Genomic DNA, 19,785 nt, shown 5'->3' with positions numbered 1-19,785 from the left:
TCCAACCCCCTATCCCGAGCATAGATTTACTTCAGTTTAAAAGTAATTTAAAATAAAAATTACAAAGTGTGAAAGCTCAGGGTCTGGTCAGTCTCCTGGTTCTGCATTCTCCTGCTGAGCAGGAGAAATGAAGCTACCCAGATTAAGATGGTGATCAGTTGTTCTCCTTGTCCACTAGAGGTTGGTGTAATGGGCTTAATTTGCAAGCAAGGAATATTTAGGTTAGATACTTGCTGGAGGATTCTCTGCTCCTTGAAGTCTTTAAACCACGATTTGAGGACTTCAATAGCTTAGACATAGGTGAGAGGTTTTTCGCAGGAATGGGTGGGTGAGATTCTGTGGCCTGTGTTGTGCAGGAGGTCGGACTAGATGATCATAATGGTCCCTTTCTGACCTGAATATCTATGAATCTATATTAGGAAAAACTTTCTAACTATAAGGGTAATTAACTTTGGAATAGGTTTCCAAGGGAGGTTGTAGAATCCCCATCACTAGAGGTTTTTAAGAACAGATTAGACAAAACACAGGCCAGGAATGGTCTAGGTTTACTTGGTTCTACCTCAGTTCAGGGGGCTGTACTTGATCACCTCTCAAGATCCCTTTTAGCCCTACATTTCTATGATCTGCTCATACACAACTCAAAAGTCATAATCCTGTGTTTGTGACAGTAACCTCAGCAGCAATCAGTTGGGATGTCAGTGCCTTATGACATTAGTTAGGGCAATCAGGGACAGCTAATTCACAAATTCTGTATTTTTTTTTATTTTGTAAACATCCCTAGTAGTAAAGAGGGGATAAGAAATACAGAAAATGAGCAACTGTATCTCTCCATATAGAAAACTTTGAAAACATTTATGAGTGTATAAGAGCGACATATATATTTACGTTTCCATGGTCTGATAGTTTTCATTACATTCTAGAGTATTCATTAAATATTCTACAGGGCCAAGACTAATGAAATAAAGTATTTACTTTTGGTAGTTTGTGCTATCAGGGTGACTATAGGACATCTGTATGAAAAATAGTGAGAAGGGGCTTATTCAAAAAGCTAAGCAGATCATTAATGAACTGTTTAAATATTGCCTACCCTAGTCTTGCAGCTCTTGTAGCCTGTATTCAAATATGATTTGATACTAAACATTTGTACATCATGACCTTACAGGTGTTTTAAATATTATAGTGAAAGGTGCATCAGAAGTGCCTGAAGTAGGCAGAACATTCTTAAAACGAGATTTGAATATATATTACTAAGTGAGGTGTGGTCTACATCTAAAATTAGGTTAACCTAGCTACATGACTTAAGAGGTATGAAAACTTCATACTCCTGGGAAACATACTTAAGCCAACCTAAGCCCCACTGTAGACTGCACATATTTATCTGCTAAACCAGCAACTAGTCTGGCATATTTTTTCAATTACTGATTATGACCAAATGCCCCCTTGTATTTACACCCTACATACTACTGTAACATCTTCATACAAAATATGTCTTGTGAGGTATCATTTGAAAACTAACAGCTCACTGGTCAATATCATGGTGAAATGCCTTTAGCAACATTGTGTGTAAAGTTACGAACATAAGCTAAAATTACCACAAAATGTGCTTACTAGACAAGTCAGAGGAGGGGAGGAAAAAACTTGCTTCTCAAAGACAAACAAGCTGACGCCTCTAGTCAGGTGTGCTTAAAGTTGATTGGCAATCACCAGTCAAAGTGGCCATTCTTTGGCAACGAAGGGGGGCAGGAACAGATTGATCTGCATTTTAGCAAACAGCAACATGGAACCTCTTTCACCATGAGATTCCATGTCTTCCTCCTCATGTTGGGAAGGAACTTTAGGAATAACCCTCATGAAAATGCATTTCAAAGGGTGACTGACAATAAAAGTGAAGGACAAAAAGAACCCGTGGATTCTCTCTCTCTCCATATTGTACTCTCTCGTTCACCTAAGACGACAAAGGAACTAGACATTAGACGTTGGGGGTTGGGGAATCCCACCTTGAGATTTTGGTCAGCAGTGTTGCTGGGAGCATGTGATAAGGATTTTACCTTGAACGAAGTCTAGTTTAAGTTTTAGCTATAAGAAAATGTTTTATCTTTATTTCTTTTGTAATCATTTCTGACTTTAATGCCTTATACTTGTATTCAATTAATCTAGCTCTTTGTAGTTAAACTTGTTTTATTTTTTTTAATACAAACGATTCTAGTGTTCTGTTTAAACTGAGCTGTTAACTCCATTTAAAGTATCAGGCTGTTGGCTACTGACCCTTACAGGGGCAATGGACCTATAATATTTAAACTCTCCAGGAGAGGACTGGACAATGCAGAACTCCTGTTTAAGATAAAATTCAGGATTGGGAACATGTTGGAGTCACCCTGCAAGTGGTAACCAAGGCTGCTGGAAGCCAGAGCATGGCTAGTGTGCTGCTGACATGCTGCTGGGGTCAAGAGTTCCTGGAACAGGATGCAGCTATACACAGACACTCAGGGTTTAAAGAAGGTTACTCATCTTGTGCAGTAACTGGGGTTCTTCAAGATGGTTGTCCCTGTGGGTGTTCCACTTTAGGTGTTTTGGCATCCTGCCCTTGAAATTGGAGATTTGTAATAGCAGTGCCCTCGCTGACCACTCCAAATGGCTACTTAGCACATGCAGCCAACCATCCCTCCGTTCCTTTTCTACGCCAGAGAATCAGCGTGAAGCTCCGAAGTAGAGGGGAGGAGGGAGGGTAGTGGAGCACCCACAGGGACAACCATCTCGAAGAACCTCAGTTACTGCACAAGGTGAGTAACCTTTTCTTCTTCGAGGAGTGTCCCTGTGGGTGCTCTACTTTAGGGGACTATGGAGCAGTACCCCTCGATGGAAGGAGGGGCTTCGGAGTATCTTTGACAGTGGATAGCAGAGAGTCCGAACTGAGCGTTAGCAGAGGAATGTTGTTCGAGGGCATAGTGTTTGGTAAACATGTGGGCTGAGGCCCAGGTAGCCGCCCTGCAAATGTCTACGATACATACATTATTGAAAAATGATACTGATAAGCACAGCGCTCTGGTGGAGTGCATACGAACCCCAGCTGGAGCCAGGATGTGGCTCTGATGATAGCACGGATAGATACAACCAGAAATTCAAATAGAGAGTCTTTGTTTTAGAGATGGCCTCACCCTTCAATTGCTCAGCGACTGATAGAAAGGGACATGATAATTTTCTAAATGTCTTTGTTCTTTCTAGATAGAAGGCCAGAGCTCTATGGATGTCGAGAGTGGGAAGGGATGCTTCCCTAAAGTTGGCATGGGGTTTTGGAAAAAATACAACGGGTAAGTAAATGGGTTGGTTTAAATTAAATGAGGCTACTTTAGGGTGGGCTCTTAGGATAATTTTGTCTTTATGGAATGTGGTAAGGGCAGGTGTGTCATTAGTACCCCTAGCTCCCCTACTCTTCTTGCTGAGGTGATCTTGATAAGGAAACCTTAGACAGATGTAGCAAAGAGCAAGTTGCAAGAGGTTCAAATGGTTTTCCCCATGAGGATGCGTGCAGGGGAACATAAATACCCAAGGTCTTCAAGGTTGTTTGCGAGTCCTTTAAGGCAGTGGTCTCCAAACTTTTTCGATCATGCACCCCCAGGGCCAGCTCTAAACGGAAGCCAAAAAAGAGCTGCCACCGGCGTGCCACTGAAGAATCAAAGGTCCAGGAGCGCTGCTGCCGCCGTGCTGGCGGCGCTCCTCCTGCCGTGCACCCCCAGGGACGGTCTTGCGCGCACCCCACTTTGGAGACCACTGCTTTAAGGTATAAAGAGCTACATCTGTGCTCTCGGCAAATAGTTTTTGGCCCTCAAAGGGCAGGTCCTCAACTGTGGCTTGTACTTCCCTAGGGAATTCAGTCATGAATGAAGTCATGAGGCTCGACGACTTGGCCATGCATTGGGCTGCCGTGTCAGCAGAGTCGAGGGCAGCCTGCAGGGCTGTTTTGGCGATTAGGGAGCCCTCTGCAACGTTGTCTTTGTATTGTTCCTTTGCTTCCTCTGGCAGTTATCAATCAAGGATTTCAATTTGTTGAACAAGTTGTAGGTGTACTTTGCTAAGAGAGCTGAATAATCTGCTATACGAAATTGCAACGAGGCGGAGTAAAATTTGCGTCCAAAGAGGTCAAGCCTTTTCCAGTCCTTGTTATAAGGTGTAGTTTTTGACTGGGGTTGTTTTCCCCTTTGATGCACCAGTTCTACGACCAGTGAATTAGAAGCCGGATGAGTGAATAGGAACTCAGCTCCTGTTGCTGGTATAGAATTTTTTGTCCAAGCGTTTACTGTCCCACCATCCTGTGGCAGGTGTCTGCCATATTATCTTTGAAGGGTCCGTTATGGCTGAGTTAATGGGCAGAGCTATCTTTGACAGGAATGCCTGCAAGAGGTCAGTAAGTTTGAGCTGGGTCTCTGGCAGCTCTGCTAAAGAGATGTCCAGGAATTCTGCAACTCTTTTGAATAAGTCCTGGAAGGACTTGAAGTCCTCTCCTGTGGTGGGAGGTGGTGGCATAATTGTTTCATCTGGGGATGAAGACGAAATATGGGTGGGTGGCAGTGTATCACCTTCAGGAGCCTCTTCTGGCTCCTCTCCCTCTTCCTCCTGGGCCTCTGATGGTGGTGGGTTCGTGGGTGAAGGGGACGGGGTGGCCCTTGTCGCCGGTGGGTTGGTGGGGGGGTGTTAAGGTTCTGGGCTCTGTATATTGCCTGTGGGTCCCCGTATGGTCAATTGGGAGGCATGACAATGGGTGGTGGCATCCATGGTTGTGCCTGCCAGCTTTGCTACAGAGGCTGTTGTTGGTGAGAGGGTCCCAGTTTCAGGGAGGAATGATGAGGGGTGTAAAGGCTTGAGTCATCCTCATCACTGGATAGTGGGGGTGCAGATCTAACAGGAGTGCCTACCTGGCTCGGTCCTGGCCTGACTGGGGTGCCCTCGGTGCCGAACAGAGGGTTTCCTGGCACGGAAAAGATTGCCAGTCCGCCTGTGTGGTGAAGGGTTGCATCCTGGGAAGCTCGGTGCCATGGATGGCACCGTGGTATGCACTGACGGTGCCGAGGTCTTATTAAGCTGTGTATATGCAGCAGGTGTCACCATTACACTAGCCGGTGCAGAGCAGTTATTCGGCACTGTTGGTGCCGGGCTAAGGAGCTTAGTTTTAGCTCATGCAGCTGAGTGAGAGCCTGGCTGCTTTGGTGCCTTGGCACGTCTCGGTACTGGACATTCCCAGTGCCTCTTGGTCCAAGGTTCTCAGTGCCATCGGTTACGGAGCAGATTTTTTCCCAGGAGACTGCTCCTTTTTAGGGCGATCTCTCTGTGGCAATGACTGCAACCGACATTTGGTCGCTTTCCTAGTGCAGGGTCCTTAGCTACAGTTTGGGTAGAGCCATTGTCTGAGGCTGTTGCTGGAGACCGTTGGCCAGGAGGAGTCCTGGACTCTGGGTCGGAGGCTGGCCTGAGAGATTTCTCCATCATTAATAATTTTAGTTGGAGTTCCCTGGCTTTCAGTATCCTGGCAGATAATTTCTTGCTGTGTGGACACTTCTGTGGTATGTGGGTTTTCCCCGAGACAGCAGATGCACTGAGTGGGACCCTCAGATACAGGAACTGATAGCCTACAGGTCAGGCAGTGTTTAAAGCTGGGGAAGCCAGGCATGCCTGAGGATATTCAGGGCTATAGAAAAACAGCCATAGTTCAGTCACCGTTGGCCGAGACCTGCCGGTGGCAGGGGGAAGCAAACAAAGTATTTTTTTTTAAATGGGTAAATAAGGACGGGGAATGGAGGAAAACCAACAAAAAGAATAAAGAAAAGTGGGAATGTAAACAATTCACTAAATAGATGGGGCGCTGCTGTTGCTCCAACTCAAACCAAAGGCAGTAGAGAAGGAACTGAGGGACGGTTGGCTGCGCATGCTAGGTAGCTGCTCGAAGTGGTATAAGATGGCTGCCACACATGCACGGCCAACCGGGGCACTGCTACTACAAATCTCCAATTACATGCGCAGGGTGCCAAGACACCCAAAGTGGAACACCCACAGGGACACTCCTCGAAGAAGAAGGTAAAGATTTTAGTCTTTTTCAACAGGATTCAACTGCACAGTGATGGTCTCATAATGGAGACTTAGAAAAATAGCTAACACCAAACAGTCAGCCACAACAGACTTCCTGTAGGGAAGAAAACTAAATGTATCAGTTTTGCCCAATAACCACCTCTCTGGCTGAGGGGGTGGATCATACAAGTAATTGCGAAAATATGCCAGTCTGATCAGCTAAATATGTAATGTACACTGGCAAACATTACAGAGAATCCCCTCCTTATGCTGTAATAAAGGATTCTGGACAAAATTAATCCTTCCTATGCTATTCATTTGCATTCATTTGAAACTATGCACTACAGCAGCATCTCCTTTTTACTTCAAGTATCCTGACAAATTATGATGCAAACTTTTTTTGCTTAGATATCCAGTCCCCCCCCCCTTTTTTTTTGCAACTACTACACACTGACTAATGCATAGTTTATTAATAACTAGTTTAAAGTCAGAGAGGAAAGAGTTGAATGTGTTAGACTCAGTTTATTGTATTAAATGAGACATCTGGTTGTCTGAAATATCCATTTGTCTATCTAGGATTCAATTTATTACTGGGGAAAAAATGCTTTGTCATCATTTTTTATAAATGTATCCTTTTACATATGAACACACACACTATCAAGGAAACCATCAATTTTGCATTTGCATTTTTTACTTCCTGCCCTCTTAGATATCAGCCATCATCAGTATGATAGTGAAATGACTGTTTGATTTTTTGCCTTTGTTTTTTAAAGGAAGAGTTAGAGGCTTGTCTTTAAATGTTCATATTTCCTACACAAGCCACTTTTTAAAATTAAACACAAGGTTCTCCAGTAACAGTAGCCAGAGGCCACAACTCTATCAAGAGGAGTTATGCAGAAATTAAATGTGTTAGGTCTTTATTCTCCAAAACAGAAACCTTCATAAGCAATGGTTAAAGAAGCCTGAAATGTTGTTTGAGGCCTACAGATTGGATATTTGACTATCCAAGCTACTTAACTGGTGATAAATACAAAACACCCGCTTCTCCCGACACTCAGAGCTTTCATATCATAGTGGCCTTCCATCTGCCTGAAGGAGGAGATATTTCTCTAGGGTCCATAACTCTTTATCTCTCTTTTGTTAGTCAAGAAGAGGACCATGGGTGTTAAAAGTATTTTTTTCTTCCCTTCAGTGAGATCAGCACTGCGACACAGAGGCCCACTGGTGCCAATGGGCAAGGGTTCACCCTTCTTTAAAAGCAACTCCTGCCTCAGACCTGATACACCATTACACTGAATACACCACTTCCATGGTATTTATCCATCAAGGGTAGCACATAATGTCTCTACTGAAAACTTGTAACTTATCACTAATGATAATCGTGGGGTGTGTATGGTAATATTTAAGGAATAATGTAACTACTTTAAAAACTATGCCTTATGGTCTTGAAGTACAAGTCAGTCACTAGTGAATCATATGTCTGGGTGACAGCCCCGTCATGTAGGAGGGCATTGTCACCACTCTGACTAGCTAATTAGGTAATGCCTGACAGGAGGAAGACTAGGATGCAGAGGTACTCAAGAAGTTATAGTGGAACTAGAAAATGTTTCTAGCAACTTCAAGAATGCTCATATTTCCCCTTACAGCTCCAGTCAAGCCATAACTACTCCTGAGGTGAGAAAGTTAAACGTGGACGTAGGATTTCAACAAAGTTTATAAATAATGAAGCACCACTTGCTATTGCCAGTATTGTTACTTATTAGCAGCAGAGGTCAGAAAAAAAAGTATTTATTTTACCTTGAAGTATAATGAGCCAATTATTCCAAAAGATATTTAATGAAGTGCATATAACCATACTGACAGGTTTCAGAGTAACAGCCGTGTTAGTCTGTATTCGCAAAAAGAAAAGGAGTACTTGTGGCACCTTAGAGACTAACCAATTTATTTGAGCGCTGTAGCTCACGAAAGCTCATGCTCAAATAAATTGGTTAGTCTCTAAGGTGCCACAAGTACTCCTTTTCTTTATATAACCATACTGCAATTGACCTTTCAGTAGCCGAGCCAAATGGCTGTTTTTAAAACAAAAAAAGGTTGACAAACACTGTTTAAAATACAAGCACACAAACAAACCTTTCAATCAAAATATTGTCTTAGATTACTGCAATAATGTGAGCTCCATCAGCAACTTACTGGCAATCAAAGTACCTGCAATTGTATAACATGCTCTGCTCTATTTTAAAATAGAACAGATTGACCATTTCACTGGAAGTCAAACAAAACAGTTTGCAACACATTACACGGACGTTCTTAGATGGGAGATTTTTAACTGAACCATATACTGTGCGTACCCTCAGATATCCAAGTCACATAGCATGTAATACCAGTATTAAACCTGCAAAATGAATCTTAACTGATAAATATACTCCTGTGGCTTGTCTACACTAAGGGGTTACAGCAGCACAGTTATGGCTATAGTATAGATACTATGAGGAAGTTACTACAGGAACAAAATGGGTTATTCTATTGCTGTAGTATCTCCCCTCCCCAAGTGATGGTAAATAGGTCAACAGAAGAATGTTTTCGTCAACCTAGCTGTGTCTTTGTCAGGGATTTAAGTCAGTGCAACTACAGTGCTCAGGGATATGGGGTTTTCATATCCCTGAGCATGGTAGCTATGTTGATCTAAGTTTTAAGTGTAGACCAGGCCTTAGATGAAATGCTTTTATAACAACTAGACTGAGTTTTAGCAATGCAATATTTAAATTAAACTTTTGTGGAATCAATTGTGAGATGAGTTTACAGAATCCTATATATTTGTATACGGATTCAATTTAGTTTTCTTAAATGAAAGGCATCTGGCAATTAGATGCCCAAAACACCACCTTTTTGCTGAATTATACTAACTAAATGGTAATTATTCATAAAAATGCATCAGGATTTATCCTCCCAGTCCTTTGTTTTAAAGCTAAACTATGTCAAACTAATACAGATCTTCCATGTCCAAAACCAACTTAAAATATGGCTCAGAAAGTTTCTTTTAAGAGACTAATAGAATTTTCTGACTTTTGCACAACTCCGTGAAAAGATTTAGGTGTAACCATATGTTATGTTGCTTTCCTTGAGATCATTAGATTGTTCTAAGGGGTTTGTTTCTTTTTTTTTTTTTTTTTTAAAGCCCACCTTAAGTTTTCATATTGTTCAGAGTCATTCTGTAGGAGATGAGGTTGTAGATATAGGCCAGGGAATGGGGTTGTACAAAGAAGTTTAAACTAAATGCAGTATGATAAGGGCAGCCAGAGAAGGAATTTAATGAGTTGGATCAATGGGTGAGGGAGAGAATTTTGGTGGTAGTGTTTTGTATGGACCAGAGGGGACAATGTCAATAATAATGTTGCAACAGTTCTTTAAATTTAATTGCACTTTAAAAGAGGAAGTGAGGTTACTAACTAAAGTGTAGTATATATCCTCTAATATTGGGATGTGTGGGAAGTTGTTATTAACTAGCTGTTTAATGGAAAAATATAGGTTGCTAAACCCCTTAAACAGCATGACAATACCCTAACAATATAAGAGAACTTCCTTCAATAGCACATGAAGTTCTGAGGTAACTACACAGCCACTCCACCCCTTTCTGCCCCCTCTTCCCCCATTCATGAGATTAAGTGGGAAACTAGAATAGTTACTGGAAAAAGGGAAGAATTTTGAGGAAAAACCTGAAGTATTGAGAGAGCAAGGTCTGGAAGGGTTTGAAGCCTTACTGTAGTATTTATGTTTATTTACGCCAAAAGCATAAAGAGCCTGCTTGTTCAGGACAAAAGAAAAAAAAATCCTAGGAGGCTTTTATTGCAGATCTTGTACTGGTATAACCAAATGCTTTTGCTAGAGGACTAGATAATTCAGTGGCTGAGTAGCTACTTAAGGCACCAGACCCTCTTTAATAGGATACAAAAGGAGTTAGATTAACCCTTTTTAATAAACCTTTTATGTAACATGGCACTATGTGATAAAGCAGCCTTAGAATTATATAGCATTGAGGAGAGTGATAGGTAGCAGACACTGTTGGGCATGTTTGTTCTGAGAGTTCTTTCTCTGGGGAAGAAGAGGATTTATTATATAAAAAGTGTTAATTATCCTCAGATTTCCTTTAAAAGGCTCTACTCATAAGAGGTACTCCTTTAAAGCCTAGTTAGAGATGAAGGTTAGAGAGCTGGCTCTATCTGGGGGGAGACTGCAAAACCCTCGGTGAGGACTTGTGATCTTGTTATAATTTTATTTGCAAACTTGGAATCTGGGAAGGCTTTTGATTGTTTGCACAGGAAGGACTAGGTGCTGAAAAATTATTTCATTAGTGCAATGTTTGTATCCAGATTAAGAAGTGAACACAAATCACAGGTGGGTTTTGTTTTGTTTTTAAAATAGTCCCATATTTGTTTGTGACCCCTTTGTAGGTGTACTTATCTTTTGGGTAGGCTCAGGGTTTGTTTGTGCTGCTAGGTGCATTCACCACCAAAAAAAATTCCAATTCTTAACTATTTGGACTAAAACTTTCAGCTTCTTCACAATGTTCCAGTAAGTCCCACTTCATAAAAGGAAACTAAGCTGGTCAGCCACACTGCAGTAAAATTACTAAAAGCATGTCAAGCAACAGGAGAGAGTCTATGCAGAACTACTGTTATGGCCCAGATGAGGAAGCTCTGAAGTATTAGAGTCTGATATTTAAACAGTTATACAGTTTATCTTCTGTGACTTGGACATAAGCCTAACGTACTAAGAGTGTGTGGATGTTGTCCTTATACACCAAATTGCGGTACCAGGTGCAGTTGTGCTGGCAGGCTGTTCCTCCACTCTTTTTTGAGTAGGTCTGCTACAAACACAAACTTGAGCAAGCTTAGTTCTGTCTTCCAGCTGTTCCTCTTCCCCATGTAAACAGGTCTGTACAATACATGCATTACTGGCAGAGCTATTTAAAAGCGAAACTTCCCCCCCACCCCGCTCTTAAAAATGCAAAAGCTATTTACATGCTTGTGAAATAAACACATCTAACCCATTTACAATGGAAATTAAAGAGCTCTTTCTGGATTAAAACAAAAACATACATATATACAGATTCCAGGTGCTGGAATTAGAAGCATATACAATTTACCATCTGATAAATACATTCAGGTTAATAGTAACAGGACAAAAAGACATTGTTAGTACTATTTTACTTTGTGTTACATGTAATCTAACTTTGGAGAGATCGAATAAGAAAAGGTATTTTCCTTCTCTGTAGCTGTTGTGACAAAGCTCTGTCCTTGCCTCTGTGGGTCCCACGTTTCCTGGTGGATTTCGCTAGCCTCAGAGGCTCACCGTGACCCTGCACATAACCCTTCTCTCTCTAGAGACAAGGGTCACTGTCTACTGAGCCATTTTCATTATAAACCAGCGAGGGAGGTGAGGAGAAGTTATCCTTCCTTGCAGTCTCTGTTGTCTCCCAGTCTCAGTGATTAATTAGGGGGCAAAGGTAAGGGGGGGGAGCCCAGGCCCACCCTCTACTCCGGGTTCGGGACCCTAATAGTATTAGCTATGGTAGCTGACCTTTTAGAAACATGACATGTACAATTCCCTGGGCTACTTCCCCCACAGCAGCCCTCACTTCCTCAGACTCCACTTCACCCTTACCTCAGGGCCTCCTTCCTTGTGCCTGATATGGTGTGTACTACTCAGCCTCTCCAACAGCACAACTTCCTCCCACAGCCCCTGACATGCACACCCACCTGACTGGCTGGGAGGCTTTTAACTAGTTTCAGCCAGCCCCGACTGGCTTCAGGTGTCCCAATCAACCTAGCCTTCTCCCTGCCTTCTGGAAAGTTCTTAATTGGCCCCAGGTGTCTTAACTGACCTGGAGCAGCTGCCATTTCACTTATCCTGGTACCAGGGATTTGTTTAGCCTGAAGCTAATATATCTATCTCCCACTACTTTTCTATAGCCATCTGGCCTTGCCCCGTCACACTGTGCAAGTTAATACAACATGGCCCTTATTCATATGCATATTTTCTATATGGATTACCATATAGAATAACCAAATTAACAAAATGCAAGTGCTTTTAAAAAAATACATCAAGAAGAGCAATTCCTAATAAGTTTTGGCTGTTGCATCAGTTTAATCAAGAGAGAACTCACTATTAGTTGACTACACCTTAGCCCTCAACCCTGCTTCAGAAAGAACTGTAAGTTTATCTACGGATCACCCTGTCTTAAAGGCAATGCCTCATTTGCACAATACATGGTATGTTGATATTAGACACAATGCAGCAGTACATAAAGCTTAAATACAAATATTTCCTTGACTTTAAGGTGCACCATCCCATTAAAGACATGACTGTATAAAAAGTGCAACGCACTTTCAACTCTCCTTGACTTCAATGGGAGTTAAGGAGCTCAGCTCTATGGATTAGATTCTACAGTAAAGAAAATTTCAAATGGTACTACATTAATACGCACGAGGGAGCTCTGTGTGTGCGCCAACAGGGTCCACACAGGCTAGTCACTGTGCAACACCCTAGTGTGTCCTAGAACTTACACCTCTCTAGTGCAGACTAATGCACAGCGTAGACAGGTCCTCACACTGTACTGGATTAATGTATCCTGGAAGAAGTGTGAAATAAAATGCCATCTTCCTGTGGGATCTACTTGATATTATAGTGGGTTCTCTGTGACTCTTATTATCCTCTCTGAAAAGAATTTTATAGCAAGAATACTTGAAATGAATAGGTTGTTATCCCTTCAAAAATGAACAGCAAAATAACCACTATCACTTAACATAAATGAAAACGGTAATACCGCCAATGTGGCGGTGACAAATTCAGAGTTAAATGATCTTCTATTCATAAGACTTGTACTCAATCCAAAGTCTTGGGAAGAAAAGTCTGCTGAATACATTGTTACAGTATCTAATATTTTTAATTAATAGTGACATAAATGCATACTTTATAGTCCACATGCCTAGTTATAAAAGACACTTTGTTGTGCTTCAAATTTCTTTGGAACATTAGTTGGGCCACCATATTTTTTTAGGGAAGGACTCAAAACTACGTGTAATACTGAAAATAGCAACTGTAAAACTCCCCTTACACATTTTACATACAGGTCTTATTATAATCAAACTGTTTATATAATGGTAGGACCCAGAGGCCTCAATCACGATGGCGATCCATTGGACAAGAGACTGTACAAATACATATGGAGACAATTCCTGTCCTGCCCTAAGCTTGTATAATATTTAAAATTTTACTCATCGGGATGGCTTCAAACTACATAGACACAGCAGATCCATTTATTCTAGGTACTTATATGGTCCCCATTACAATATTATGTGAGCACCGTACAATCTTTAATGTATTCATCCTCAACACCCACGTGAAGTTGGGAAGTATTATTATCGCCATTTTACAGATGGGGAACTAAGGCACAAAGAGACTAAGTCACTTCAGTCACACAATAAGGCTCTGACAAAGCAGTGAATTGATCCCAGGTCTCCCAAGTCCCACTGATGCCTGAACCATCCTCCCTTTTTAGAGATCTATGCATAATCTTATTCCATCAGGTCTTTTCAGTTTAGGTGTATAAAAGCCATATGCAAAAGTTCTCTCACAGGCACTGAGGATAACCAATTCTGAGAGGAGACTAACTCCCAACACAAGTACATATAAGGGTTTGTCTACACTATAGCAGGGAGTGTCACCCACAGCCTAGGGGGACCGACTCACACTAGTTCTAGCTGAGCTAGTGCGCTAAAAATAGCAGTGTGGATGGTGGGGCACTGATAAAGGCTAGGGTTAGCCACCAGAGCTCAGACCCACAAGGTCAGGTGGGTTTGAGCGCTGCAATAGCCATACTGCTATTTTTAGCACACTAGCTCACGCTGAGATAGTGTAAGTGTGTACCCAGGGTGGGAGGCATACTCCAAGCTGCAGTGTAGGAATACCCTAAGAGGTTCTATGTTATCTACAGTTTACTTAGCTCTGTAGAGGTACACAATGACATACAGAAAGCAAATTAAGCAAATGAATAAGATTCCCTGCCCAGATGACCATACAGTTCAAAACTACGAAGTGACAGAATACAAACAAAACAAAGATCAGTCTGAGTGGAGAGGGGCTTGTAAGCTTAATATAACAAGAACAGCATGCTGAGTTATATGAGCAGAAGAAAGGTTAATTGGATTACCCCATTTTAAGGGCAGGTCTTCATTGCAGAGTTTACACAAGTATCTATGCTCAAATTATTCCTCTCAGGTTAGCGTACCTCAAGGGAGTTTTCAGTGTGTCCACCAACGTTCACTGCATCCACAGTAGTGTTGCACTTCTCAGGGTACATCCCAAAGTTCTTAGTGTTGCAGTAAGCTGAGCCATTCTATGATTCTTTTCCAATAAATGGTGGGAGAATTTGTCCGTCCTTTTTGGGTACACGGGGGAACTGAGGGAAGGCACTGGAGGACTAGTAGCACTCAAGCCCTGCTAGCCTGCAACCTTGCTACGAAGTAGTCTATTAGCAGCTGCTGAGCTGTACTCGCTCAAATTTACATTTCCCTCCCCTCCTCCCCTTAGGTCAGCCAACTTGAGTTAGAAGCACCACCACACTTGAATTAAGGGGGTTTGTGTGTGGATGGGACTCCAGTTACATGCAACAGTTCAGTTATAATTCAAGTTAACTTTGCCGTGAAGACAAACCCTAAAGCAGCTACTTCTGGCCGTTCTACAAAACAGGGTGACTGATAAGCATGGCTGACGAAAATGTGCGTGCCACCTATTACCAGAGGTTAGATGGTGTAATGGCAGCCAACTACGTGAATTAACCAAAATAAAAAAACACTATAGTGTCACTGTACATCCTGCATCCTTCTGGAAAAAAAACTCCCCCACTCAAACTTCCTTTCCTCCAAGCTATCCTTAAAAAAAAAAAAAATGTCCTCAAGATAAATGACTGTATAAACAACCAAACATGCAATGGAAACTTGTTCATGTATTTATTCCAGCTCTACTGTACCCTCAAGTAATTAGCTTTTTTTAAAAAAACATTTATATCTTGCATAGTCATCCGAGACAAAGATAAGTTACTTTCTCTAAACTGCCAAATGCCATTAAAATTAACCAGCAAAATATACTCATTTTGCATAATATTCAATTATTTGGCTCAAGCTCATATCCCTGTTTAATGTTTTATTCAAATGTTAACTCAATTTTAAAATAGCACGATAGGGTATGTCTAACCTACCAGAAATACATTCAGAAGCTTGTGAATATTTGTATTTAATAATGCCTTCTAGAGGTGAAACTTCTAGTTTTAGGAGAGGTGAAGTACTCTTACAAGAAGAATGAGGGTTATCCCAAGAACAGATCCAGATCCTTAGCCGGTGTAAATCATTATAGCTCCCAATAAATACAGTCCAATAATGAAGTATTCTACCATCTGTCAACACATTATGTATGTAGGTAGTTAGTTATACATGGATACTTGCCTAGAAGGTACTTGAACAATGGATGCATTAAGAAACCCTTAGCAAGATCAGGTCTCATTCATTTTTTGTATTATTTTCTGATGGGTAATTTAGGCCCAAACTATCCATCAGTGTAGAGAAGCTGTTAATTTAAATATGCAAAAATGTTTTTTTAGAACTACTGTAATACTAAAACAACTTCAAAATTCAAATGAAACAAGCTTTTTCTAAATGTAAGCCTTCTCCTAAATTATTTTCAATCCAATTGCAGCTTTATTTTACTTCATGAAAGACAGAAAGTCAAACTCATTAGTCTAAATCGGTTGTTTGAGATGGGTGGCAGAGTTGGCTACTACTGATTTTCATTATAAGTCTCATGATAGTTGGTAGGGTTTGTTTGTTTTTGATCCCATGAGAATCTGAGCTTTTGATTTTTTTAAAAAGTAAGATTCTAGGCATTATGGTTGTGGAGAAAAGCTTGACAACATGAACCTTAAAAAGTCCCCAAATCAGAAGGCAAATTTAAAAGAACCTAGAGTGTATTATTTTTAATAATTTCATGATTTTTATGACAGTCTCATGATCATTGTGGCCTGACTCATGATTTCTGAGTACTTGGGATTGGCAATGATGGAAATGTAAGAAACAATATTATCGGTCAAAAGTAAACTGGATTAATATCTAGGTTTTAATAACCTAAGATGGTAGCAACAATGTAGGGGAGGACTGTAACCTGACAACGGTCTTTAAAAATCTTAAGTGATTGTGGCAGCCAATTGATTTGTAGTAAAAAGAAAAGGAGTACTTGTGGCACCTTAGAGACTAACCAATTTATTTGAGTTAGTCTCTAAGGTGCCACAAGTACTCCTTTTCTTTTTGCAAACACAGATTAACATGGCTGCTACTCTGAAACTTGATTTATAGTGTTTCTCAGCTTGGGCTAAATCTTTTCATGCTATTAAGCTTTACTTAAAGGTCCTTGTCTGAAGACTTAAAGAGTAAGATGACAACCGAAAAAAGATAACTAATGCATCATGGTTCAGAAAATGATCTACAATATTTTCCTCAAAGCAACAACTGGTAAAAAGAATTACAACAGAACTTGGACTTCCTACATTATCCAGAAAAATTAATCCCCAGTGCCCCCCAAACTGGCTTATTTAAGTGTCATTACCTCCTATGCAGTAAATACACGTGTATGCTTATCAGCTTGAAAAACAACCCCCAAAAACCACACAGCAAAGATTTTACAATTCTATAAAATTCAGTTTGTATTTCAAAGAGGAAAACGCCACTTTCTTGCTCTGCATTTAGCATATGCTCTTGCCATGACGTGAAACAGAAAATATGCAATCTTGGATGGTGCTAAGCAATGAATCACATTTTCCTGCTTTTTTGTGTGTCTGCGTGTGCGAGCACTACATCAGCATCAGGCCACTTCCTGAGCCCAGCCTTCTCTGCAACCAGGAAAGGGGCGTGTGCGGGAGAAGATATCACCGCTGAGGTCATAAAGAGCCATCTGCTTTGCATCCAGCCCCTGGGAAGGCCGATGTGAATGAGCCGGGGGGGGGGGGGGGGGATGCTGCTGATGCAGGGCAACTTCAGCGAGCAACTGGCTCTGCAGCGAGCGGCGAGGCAGGACACAGGAGGCGAAGGAGGCGATGCTGCTGGGCAAGTGCCACACTCCAGACACCTGCTCGGCGTTCAGCACCCCTGGAGAGCACGCGTCAATGGGGAGATAACGGTTCCGGCCACGCCACACGCAACAAACCCAGACGCAGGCCCCAGAGATTTCACCGTGTCCGGACCGCGGGTGATGCAGCCCCAGGGCACAGCGAAGCGGACGGGGGAGAAGGGCTGGGGAGCAGGCCGAGGACTGCGGCTCCGGGCCGGCAGCGTGAGGGGGAAGGAGAAGCTGGAAAAGCGAGTTACCCGGCGCGCCACGAGGCTTTAAAGGACACATCGGCCCGGGCCCCCCGCCTGCGGCCCACGCAGCAGCATCTCCCCGCCGCCCGCTCCGGCCGGCCCGCCCGCCCTCAGGAAGGAGCTGTCCGCCGCCCGGCAGGGTCCCCACCCCCAGGGCCGGAGGGGGAATCCCCCGCCCGCCGCGCGTCTCGCCCGAGGCCCGCCGGGGCGCAGCGACTCCCGCCGCCCCAGGCGAAGCGGGCGGGAAGGGCCGTGGGCGCGGGGAGGAGCGGCGCACTCACCCGGCTGGTGGCGCGGAGCCCAGGCTCAGGCTGCAGCGAGCGACCCCGGCTGCTGGCTCCTCCCGCTGCTTAAAATGGCTGAGAGCGCGGGGGGGCGGGGGGGGACCCGCTGGCCAATCCCCCTCGCTGACGCCATCGAGAGCGGGGAGGGGGCGGCGGGGACAGGGCGGGTGTGCGGGAGCCGGCGGGGGATGACGGCGGAGCGGGGGGGAGTTGTGGGGAGAGCTGGGGGGAGGGAGCAGCCAGAGATGAGGTGTCGAGCGGAGGGAGGAGCAGGGGATGAAGCGGGGTGAGATTGGGAAGGCAGGGGATATGGGGGGGCGCAGGGGTGAAGTGGGGGGGAGCGGGGGATGAGGTGGGGGAGAAGGGGGAGGAAGAAGGAGATGAGGTGTTGAGGGAAAGGGGGAGGAAGGAGCAGGGATGAGGTGGGGAGGAGGGGTGAAGTGGGAGGAGCAGGGGTGAGGAAGGAGCAGGGATGAGGTGTGGTGAAGAAGGAAGAGGGGTGAGGTCCGGAAAGCAGGGGATGAGGTGGTGGGAGCAGGGTGAGGAAGAGATGCAGGGAATGAGGAAGAAGAAGCATTAATGGGGGGGATGAGACGTGAACAGAGGGCAAAAAGGAGCAAAGGAATGCATGGGGGGGGTGATCAGATCAGATCAGAGATATGTGTGGAGTAACAAGAGACAGTGAATTTAAGAGACCCCATCGGAGAATGACTAAGGCAGGTCTCATTGTCATTGTTTCCTAGCCTGCCTGAGGAGTCCCCCAAAATGTGACCGTGACCCCACTCCAAATTGGGGGGACACATGACACGAGTAGCTGAACAGGCTGTTTGAAATCATACATGATTTCTTTTATAATTAAACTTCAGGCTTTCGGGGCATCATATATAATTATTTGTTAAATGCCATCTGTTACAGTTCAGAGCAACTGCACCTGTCTCCCCCTCCGTGGTCCACCAAGGGCACCCACTTTTAGGCTTTCAGCTCCCAGCCATCACCTCTCTTGGGCCAGAGACCTACATCTCCCCCATCCTGACCAGGTTTTTTCTAGGCAGCACAGCTCCCTGTCTACACTGTGATATCCCCAACAAACCAGACTGCCTAAACAGGCCAGCATCTGTGCTTTACTTTCTGTCAAAAGGCTATGAACAGCTGTAATTGACAACAGTTACAAGTTACCACAACAGCTATTTCTAAGCAAGCACATTTGTTCTTAAGGTGAAAACATTATAGAGAAAATGTATTAAAACAATAAATGAACCTACATGCATGCTAATAAGCTTACCAGAGATCACTCCTACTCCAGACGTGGGCTATGTCTACACTGTGGACTTTACAGCAGCACAGCCAATGGGCAGCAGTAGCTATGTCATGCTGTCCACACTGGCGCTTTTGTTGGTGAAACTTTTGTCGGTTAGGGGAGTGGTTTTTTTCAAAAGTTCTACCAACAAAAGTGCTAGTGTAGACATCGTGTGGGGCTCTGGTAGGTGTCAGTCCTTCAAAATCCACAACTGGGTTTTCCCTGGGGTTACGAGTTCATGACATGTTCTGTTGGAACCAGAAACCCCACTAATAAGTTAGTCTTTCCTTTGTACAGCTTGCACCTTTGATCTTGAGACTCTAAGCAGGTAATCAGCAGATAATGGTCCTCTGCTCTGGACAAAGCTTCAAAACACTGGGTTTTTGCATAAGCAGAAATGTGGAATCTGCAATTGCCCTCACTTCCCCCTAGAGATTCCCCAGGCAAACCACTTGACACTGTTTATCCCCAAAGTCCATTCTTGCCTGGTACATTGTTCAGTATAGTCCTCTGAAGTTCATAATACTTCACAAGATTAATATCCCATCTTCCACCTAGAGAGGTTACATATAATCCCACCACACAAAAATACATAAACTTTGCATTTCATATGATGGACTCCAAAGATACTTAAACTTAATTCATTAAGATTTTTTTCAAGGATATTGCAGAAAATTGCCATAATCTGTTACACCAACAACATGCTGAAATGTTCCCAGGACACAAATCTAAAGGTTTCCTA

At 43.2% G+C, this 19,785-nt stretch overlaps 1 protein-coding gene across 1 annotated transcript in view; it reads right to left on the bottom strand.

The window, feature by feature from the left end:
- ACSL4 (acyl-CoA synthetase long chain family member 4) overlaps positions 1–17,784 on the bottom strand; it is a 48,158-nt gene extending 30,374 nt beyond the window's left edge. The window contains exon 1 of the mRNA XM_077826319.1: positions 17,744–17,784. The gene's annotated coding sequence lies outside the window, so the exon portion shown is untranslated. The remainder of the gene's footprint in view (positions 1–17,743) is intronic.
- Between the last annotated feature and the right edge of the window lie 2,001 nt (positions 17,785–19,785).

This window comes from Eretmochelys imbricata, chromosome 9, assembly GCF_965152235.1.
Source record: "Eretmochelys imbricata isolate rEreImb1 chromosome 9, rEreImb1.hap1, whole genome shotgun sequence".
Taxonomy (NCBI): Eukaryota; Metazoa; Chordata; order Testudines; family Cheloniidae; genus Eretmochelys; species Eretmochelys imbricata.
Note: the sequence above shows the minus strand (reverse complement) of the source record. Positions and strands in the feature narration are given on the sequence as shown.